The sequence below is a fragment of the Hemicordylus capensis genome, chromosome 2 (genome assembly GCF_027244095.1).
Source record: "Hemicordylus capensis ecotype Gifberg chromosome 2, rHemCap1.1.pri, whole genome shotgun sequence".
Taxonomy (NCBI): Eukaryota; Metazoa; Chordata; class Lepidosauria; order Squamata; family Cordylidae; genus Hemicordylus; species Hemicordylus capensis.
The window spans coordinates 233,977,009-233,985,762 of NC_069658.1; the positions used below are offsets into that span (position 1 = coordinate 233,977,009).

At 46.8% G+C, this 8,754-nt stretch overlaps 1 pseudogene; it reads right to left on the bottom strand.

Moving 5' to 3' along the window:
• The window catches only part of LOC128343843 (zinc finger protein 197-like), a 46,667-nt pseudogene extending 39,896 nt beyond the window's left edge, over nucleotides 1-6,771 (bottom strand).
• Nucleotides 6,772-8,754: the final 1,983 nt, after the last annotated feature.

Here is an 8,754-nt window from a genome sequence, read left to right on the forward strand (position 1 = left end):
ACCATTGGGATGTAGTATCTTATAATGTGGCGAAGTATTGTTTTCTGGCTAATAAGACTAGGATCAGGAGCGAGAAGCGAGATATGGGGTTGGATTGAATTAAACTTTAGATTATTATAATGCATGAAGCCCTCTGTTTTATGTAATGGATGAACTTGGGTGTTATGGTTCTGTTTTATGTTTTAACAGTTTATTACTTTAGTTGACTAAGTTCGCTTTTATGTAAAGCTTGCTTTTATGTAAAGCTTTTGTACTTTGTGTTTGCTGGTCGAATGACCGTAACAATAAAGATTGGATTTTATTTGGTTTTAATTGATGTTTGGTTAAACTGTAAACCATCCTGAGAGTCTACACAGGGCGGTATATAAATATAATGAATGAATGAAATATCCATCAGACATTCCCAGCCTGTTCCTCCTGAGAGACCTCTCACATATCAAGTGCGACAAGATGGAAAGGAAATCCACGCCCAAATTCACGGCTAGGCTGGCACAACTAATTTGGGCTCTGGAACAAGTGAGTCAGTGCAAGGAACAAGAGAGGAAGTCAAGCCCTGAATTTTTGAAATGCATCCTAGAAACAGCATAGTTATATGTTGAACCTGGGTGACCCAAAGCAATGACGGATTCAGTAATCTCTGTTCCCAAATCTAATCAAGCCAGGCTGAGCCAAGGAATGTAATAAAGAGCAGAAACCCTTCAGTCCAAGAGGATTTTATGGGAATAGCCGAAGGTCTCCAGAGGTGGCAGCTATTCCTATTACAAGAAGATAATACCGCTTGAAGGAAAGTATGGTGTAATCTCCAGGAGGAGAAAACGACAACACTGAGATTCTTTGTTATCTATTTTTAAAATGTGGCTTTTGACTAGTGCTCCTTTTAACAGGGATTCCCAGATATTGTTGACTACAATGCCCATAATAAGAACATAAGAACAAAAGAACAGCCCTGCTGGATCAGGCCCAAGGCCCATCTAGTCCAGCATCCTGTTTCGCACAGTGGCCCACCAGATGCCCCTGGAAGCCACAGGCAGGAGTTGAAGGCGTGCCCTCTCTCCTGCTGTTACTCCTCTGCAACTGGTACTCATAATCTCCAGCCAAACGTGACTACAGTTGGGGATGGTGGGAGTTGTACTCAGCAACATCTGGTAAACCCTGTTATGGCTCTTGAGCTTATAACAGTGTTGGCAAAATATACTAACCCATTAGCGGTACAATACTAATCTTTAATATCAAATTTGTTAATAGCTGCCAAAATGATCATTGCTACTAACTGGAGAACTGCACGTTCTCCTCCTATAAAAGAATGGATTGGTAAACTGAGACAAATAGCAGAATTAACCAGGTGGACAGAGTTCATGGATTTGTGTGATGGAAGCCATTTGTTGATTACTGAAAGTCTCAATAGAATACGCCTATGAATACTATTTTTTTCCCTGAATTCCAAGATTGCGCTATGTGTTATGTTGATAATTTTGGAAATCTAAAGCCCTCTTCCAGCATTATGAGCACCCTGGCTGCACACAGTTACAGCAAGCAAAAGCGGGAGGAAGCCCTGCTGTCCCACTGTCAATCACCCCCCTGTGCCGATGATCAGAGTTACGGTGATGTGTGTCTGAAGGGGGTGGCCCCATAAGCACCATCGGGACAAATCTGTGAGCTGCACTCCGGAACCAACAAGGTTGCAGCTCACAGATTTGCTGTGATCATGCTTACAGCATGTGCCCCCTTCAGACAAACAGTGCCATAACCGTGATCATCGTCGCAAGGGGGTGATTGAAAGTGGGGTGGCGGGACTTCCTCCCCACTTTTGCCCACTGGTCTGCTGGTTATATGCTCATAACGTTCGAAGAAGGCTTAAGAGTGTATATTGTATTGCTGTTCATAACTACTCTAAAGGGGCAAGAAGAGCACTGAAAAGTGGTAATCGTAGATTTCTGCATGCAAGAGACACGGAAGAGCCAACAATGTTCTTGATCACAGCCCATCAGGTCAGCAACAGCAGCAAAGGGAGGGAGGAGCCTTACCCAGAGAGGCCAGGTGTCCATAGGTTTCCTCCATGACTTCTCTGTGCAGAGCCCTTTCGTCTGGATCCAACAGAGCCCACTCCTCCTCTGAGAAATTCACAGCTACCTCCTCAAAGATCACTGGATCCTGGAAGAAGGAGGAAACTTTTTCTCCTCAGAGATGAGGAGGCAGCAGTACAACACAGGAAAGGTGAGGCAAGGGGAAAATGCAGATTCTTTCAGGCCCAAGGATATATTGTGCCCCATTTCCCTTCTGCATGATCCCTCCCTTACCTTGTCCAGCTGCACTGAGACTGTTTCTGCTCCACCACGAAGAGAAGAAGGCCCAGAATTGAGAGTCAGTGGGATTCCACCGCCTGTGAAGGGGACCAAAATGATGCCTGAGGCCTTTCTCGTGTTGGCTTGTTCTATTCTTTCTATTTCTCTACCCTGCCTTTCAGTCAAACAGCCACTACATTTTAATCAATTAAAAAAAAAAACTGGAAAAAAAAGGCAGAATAATAAATACAGATTCAGACAGCCACAGTACAAGAACTAAAAACGGACAGTATTAAAAGCCCATGGAGATAAAGACATCTCCTGCTGCTGCCGAAATATTTCCCCCACAAACAAAGTCTCATCTAGAATGCAAGACCAGCCCACAGATTTCAGGTACACACAAGAGAAAGAAACCAAGTTAAAATATGTTCCCTTAATTCTTCCGCATTCCTCTCTCCAAGGAAGCTGCTGCTCTTGTATTGTCCAGGGAAGAAGGGAGAGGAAGAGATCCATAGGAAGCCTCCTTGGAAACAAACCTTTCAGCTGCAGGCTGATAAGTTCACCACGGGACCCCTTACCCAGCAGACTGTCAAAGCAGCCCCAGATTTCAGGTACAGTGAAAGAGACCAAGTTCAAATATACCCCCTTAATCCTCCTCGGCTGTTCTGGCCTTGGAAGCCTTCTTCTAGGGAAGAAGGTTGGGCCATGAAATCAGCAGGCGGTCTCCTTAGAAACAACCCTTTCCGCAGATTTATCCCATTACTTCTTACCTAGCGAAGTGGCACCTCCTCCTCCTCTCTCTTCCACAAGCCACTTGAACAGGGGTCTCTTGCTGGAATCTGAGGCAGCCTTCTCCTCCGCAGAGAAATCAGGATCCACTTTTGACACCCTCTGGCCGTAAAAGAACAGCATGAAGCCCAGAAAGGGATTGGGGAGGGGAAATTAAGACAAATTTACACCCAGAACTGCTTTTGCCCTTATCAACATAGCCATACGCACAGTTTTTTCCTTGGGGAAGCTGTTCCAAGTTCACCGCTTAAGGAACCCCGGGACAGGTCCTTCTTAGCAGTGGCCCCAAGGTGGTGGAACAACCGCAGTGAGGCAGACTCAGTTTTATGGTCAAGAAATGGTTAAAGGGGTCTGCATAAAATCAAGCTGCTCTAATTACAGCTTGCTAACAGCACAATAAATTCCTGTTGGTATGTAAGACAGGGGCCCCTTTTGCTATCTGTAGATAACAGCCTGCTGGCCAGCACTCTCTCAAGGCCACAACTTTAGGGAGTGAAAATAGTTTAGCAAGATGCAGAGAAAAGGAGGGGGAGAAATGCTTAGTTATAGCTTAGTATGGGAAATTGTTTGATTGGTAGAATTGTTAAGATGACGATGCTTACTAATGAGAATTGTATTCACAATACGTAAATTGTTATGTGTATAAAAGGCGAAGCCACAGTGTAATCTGGGTCTCAGCCTTTGGAATTTATTCCGCTGGGACCAATTGTCGGCAATAAATCTGCTTTCTCTCACTATTGGTGTCAGTCTCTGTCACAGAACCCGGGGAATTTCTGCTACAGCAGGGAGGTCCCCCTCAGCTCCGTCCCTCTTGGCTTTCAGGCACAAGGATGAGCAAAGGTTACATTTCTGGTTGAGAATAATAGATTTTGTAGCTGCTGTATTTTTGTCTCCTTTCATGTCTGCTTATTTCTACTAATGTTATACCTGTTTTAATAAATTTTGCTAGCTATGTAAAGCATTTTTAATGCTCTTTTGAGAGTTGACCCATCTCACATGTAGAGGCTCTTCTCACAATCACGGAGAAGAGCCTCTATGGGGTCTGCGAGGAGAGCCTCTATGGGGTCTGCGAGGAGAGCACTCTCCTTGCAGACGACCAGCCAGTCTGCTCTGGGCGGCCGTGATGGAGCCGGCGGGGGCTGGGAGGATCAGGGGCCACGCTCCCGGAAGCTCCAGTATGCGCTGTGTGAGTGCCTCCCCCCGGGGGCTACTCATGAGGAGCTGCGGCACAGAGCTGCGCCATGGCTACTCATGATTTTAAAAACCCGGTTTAAGGGGAGGGGTTGTTTGATGGGTTAACCGCTGGGAGGCTGGGTGGCTCCCACGTTCAGCCGAAATCGGGCTAAGCTCGCCTAGCCCGATTTTGGCGGATCATGGGAATAGTCTTGTAAATTTCCATTCAAATACAAGCTACGGTGGAAGCTGCTTAGCAAAAGGGACAATTCATGCTTGTTACCACAAGACCAAAATGGAATGGCAAGGTAAAATACAGTTGTAACTGCTGCTGCTCGTCCCACGTCTTCTCCTCTGCCTGGCTCAGGAGGAAACCTTCTGCCAGGGCCACCGCCTGCGAACTGGTCTCCGCTCTGCATTCCCTCACCCAGCTCTCCATCTCCGGGGGCAGGACAGCCAGGAACTGCTCCAGGATCACTAGGTCCAGGAACAGACAGGCTTTGGAAAGGGAAGGCAGATTGATGATCCAATTCATTGTATACTGAATTGTGTAAATTATAGCAAAATAAGTAACACTCCTTTGCCTATACTTACTTTAGATGTGTTTAAGGCCTTTGATTGGTTGCAATGGCCTTACTTGATAAAGCTAGTAGAACAGGATTTATCAATATCATTAAGCAACTCTACAGTGAGACCTATGCTGTTATTCGAATACATTCTTGGGACTCTAAGCTATTTAGAATTACGAAGGCACAAATCAGGTATGTTCACTTTATTATTTTATTATTATTATTATTTTACATTTTATATCCTGCTCTTCCTCCAAGGAGCCCAGAGCGGTGTACTACATACTTAGGTTTCTCCTCACAACAACCCTGTGAAGTAGGTTAGGCTGAGAGAGAAGTGTCACCCAGCAAGTATCATGGCTGAATGCGGATTTGAACTCGGGTCTCCCAGGTCCTAGTCCAGCACTCTAACCACTACACCACGCTGGCTCGTTCACTGAATAACTTTCACTGTTATTTGTACTTTCTATAGAAACTTTGGCCCAAACCATTAGACGTAATCAACAGATCAAGGGCTTAACTGTTAACAATATTGAACATAAGATGACTTTATGTGTGGATGACATTGCCTTAATTTTGTTAAATCCTTTATGGGCTATCTTCTGTCTGAAGAGAGAAGTAGATTTTGTGGATATGGACACTGTTTTAAGTAACTATGGACTCTGTTTATTGCTTGTCCCCACCCACCCCATTTCTACTAATCTTATAGTTCTTTTAATACAATTTGTTAGCTACTTTCTGGATAATCAAAAGGTAGGACATCAATATTTCAAAATCATCATCAAGAAATGGTGCAGTCAAAAGAAAACAGCTCGGGAAAGACCTTCCTGAAATGTCCCCCTTCCAATTGGGCTTCCAATTCTGATGGCCAGGATAGGCTTGTTCATTTTTCAGCTCCGAAGGGGCTACCATGATGAATGAGACACACTCACCTGTTGCTCTTCCTGCTTCTTCGCCTCAGCCTGGCTCAGGAGGAAACCTTCTGCCAGGGCCACTGCCTGGGAACTGGTCTCCACTCCGCATTCTCTGACCCAACTCTCCATCTCTGGGGGCAGAACGGTCAGGAACTGCTCCAGGATCACCAGGTCCAGGATCTGCATCTTTGTGTGCTTTTCTGGCTTCAGCCACTGACAGCAAAGTCTGTGAATTCGGCTGCAAATCTCTCGGGGCCCCTCGGCCTCCTGGTAGCAGAACTGTCTGAGTCTCTGGCGCTTTGCAGCTGAGCTGGTGGTGTCCTCATCCAGCATCTTCTGCACGGTTCTTTCCCACAATTCATCACTGCTCCTCTCCTGGGTGGCAAGGGGCCTTTTTCCTGCTTGAGGGTGAGCTGAGTGTTCCTCTTCCATCTTTGCTCTGTACTCCAGGAAAGCTTTCCGGAATATGAAAAAGATCTGGCTCTGCGATAATTTGCCCTCTTCAAGCAAGAAGTACCTAGACAGAGTTGTTAAATCATGCCAAGTGAACAGGTTACTCTCTCTGCAGTATTTGATTCTTGCAGCTGAAAAGTATTTTAAAAGGGGGGGAAATGGGTGATTATGGATGCAGAATCTCTTGCTTTTTATTCCCAGTTCACCAGCCTACTCACTCCAATCTGTTACAATACAGACTCCCCTTCATCATGGAGTTAAGCTTTGACCCTGACTGAGCAGTATCGGTGCACAAATAAGTGTTGGGTGCACGCAGGTACTGGTATCACCTGTATATCAGCTGTAAATTTAATGACAATATTTTTCAGAGCTCCTGAATTGTTTAACTCCCCTCAGATTTAGGAGTCGAGAAGGCAACTGGTTGAGTTTTGATTTTGTGTAATAGCCTTATAAGTAGGAAATATTCATTTTGTACAAATTTTATTTTCAATAGCTTTCGTCTTTCACGCTGTTCCTCCTTTGGTTACTCTATATGGAGTTGTCTGGCTTCGCTGCCTTCCTGCCCGTTCTCCCCACTCACTGCCCGGACATCATCTTCTCCACCCCATTCCTTGAAGAACGCCCTCCCTCCCTCCCTCCCGCCAGACAGGCACCCCCCATGCCCTTTGCTCCCCCCAGATTTCAGACAGGAGGAGAAATCCAAGGCCACCTGCCCCCACCCCCCGCTTTGGGCTGTGCCTGTGTAGGAAGAGGCTGTCCCAATGCACAATCCCTCACTGTTGCAAAGGCAGCCTTTCAAGGGTGGACCGCTCTGCCCAGGACGGAAGCAGAGCCCCTCCACCACCCGCGCCCCTCTGGTCCTTGCCCCCCCGTTTTTGCCTCTGGGACCAGGATCTTGCAAAAAGCCTGCATTTGCCTTGTTTAGGGCTCAGAAGCTGAAGGCAAGAAACAGCAGCTGCAGCAGCAGATCCCCAGTGGGGATCTCAGGGCAGCAGCAGTATCAGCAGTAGCAGGGAGAGGACATCCCCTCCCCCAGAGCTCCCCGCGCAGACTTTCAACACACACCGCCCCTTGAACCCCGCGCCTTCCCTTCTGGTTGCCACACACTCACCATCCAGCAGCTCTCTAAAGCCAAGGCTGCCTTCGGAGGGAGGGGGCCATCCTCGCGGAAGGCCTCTCGCCAGCCTCTCTAGGAAACCCCACTCCCTCGCCTTAACCCTCTGCTTGCCTCGTCCCTCCACCCTGGCCACGGGGAGAGCTCCAGACAAGGACTTCGCCGCACGCATGCCGCCTTTGCGACCCACTTGGGGATGGCTTTTCCGCGGCACCGTTTCTCTCCCCAGCGGCAGCACAGGCAGAGCTGAGTTTCCCAGGCCTGTAGCCCGCCTCGAAATGTGGAGCTGGAGCGGGGGCGGGGTGGTTGGGGTTGCAGGTTATAAAATGTGCAGCTTTGAAGCATGGAAAACGGGTTGGGGAGAGAAGAGAATTTTTTGGTGTGGGCTGGCACTGATAAATACAGGTCGTGTGGAAGCTGAAGCAAAATTTTCTTTTATTTTAGGAGGGGAGAGCTGGTCTTGTGGCAGCAAGCATGACTTGTCCCCATAGCTAAGCAGGGTCTGCCCTGGCTGAATATGAATGGGAGACTTGATGTGTGAGCACTGCAAGAGATTCCCCTCAGGCGATGAAGCCGCTCTGGGAAGATCAGAAGGTTTCAAGTTCCCTCCCTGGCTTCTCCAAGATAGGAAAAGATTTTTTAATAGGACAAGATTTTTTTATTGAACCAACAAACTACCAAACCATACAGTACATTGCCAAAGCACAATTATATACAAAGTGGTTGTTTGTACATGATATATCTACAAAGATTTACACACAAGAATTTGGAAACACACAAGTTATGAAGTATATGCAGGTAGTACTGTAACTAGGGGGTGGGGGATTACAAGGCACATCAGGTAATCGGGGGGTGGGGGGGTTACGTCTGACATCCATTTCCACAATTTGTCCCATTGCTGTTTAGAAGAGATACTCTTGTCTTTTTGCACATAACCATACAAACTTTTCCAGAAGAGATTTACTGTCTCATCTGCGTGAACCTCTTGGTCGCGTCTTCCCTCCCTATTCCTATGCAGGAGCATTGCATAAATGACATAAAAGTTTACTAACCTGATTACGAGAAGGCTGAGAGATTCCTGCCTGCAACCTTGGAGAAGCTACTGCCAGTCTGTGAAGACAATACTGAGCTAGATAGACTAATGGTCTGACTCAGTATATGGCAGTTTCCTATGTTCCTATGAATCTTTCAGTGCTCAGCAACGCTCCTGCTTCTAAGAGGCCAATAGACGTGGACCGACTCTTGGGCAGGAAAGATCACCTCTACTCTTGGCCATGGCTACACTGGGTGACAGGGAGTTCCATAGGTTAGTTCTGTACCATGTAGGGAACCTTGTCTATTTTCTCTTTCCAACTGTGCGACTGTCAGCATATAGCCCTTTCTCCCCATTCCCCGCTACTGCAACAGATCACTGCTTTACATAAGAGAGTAAGGAAGCAGCAAGAGGCTAACAGTATTTTCCA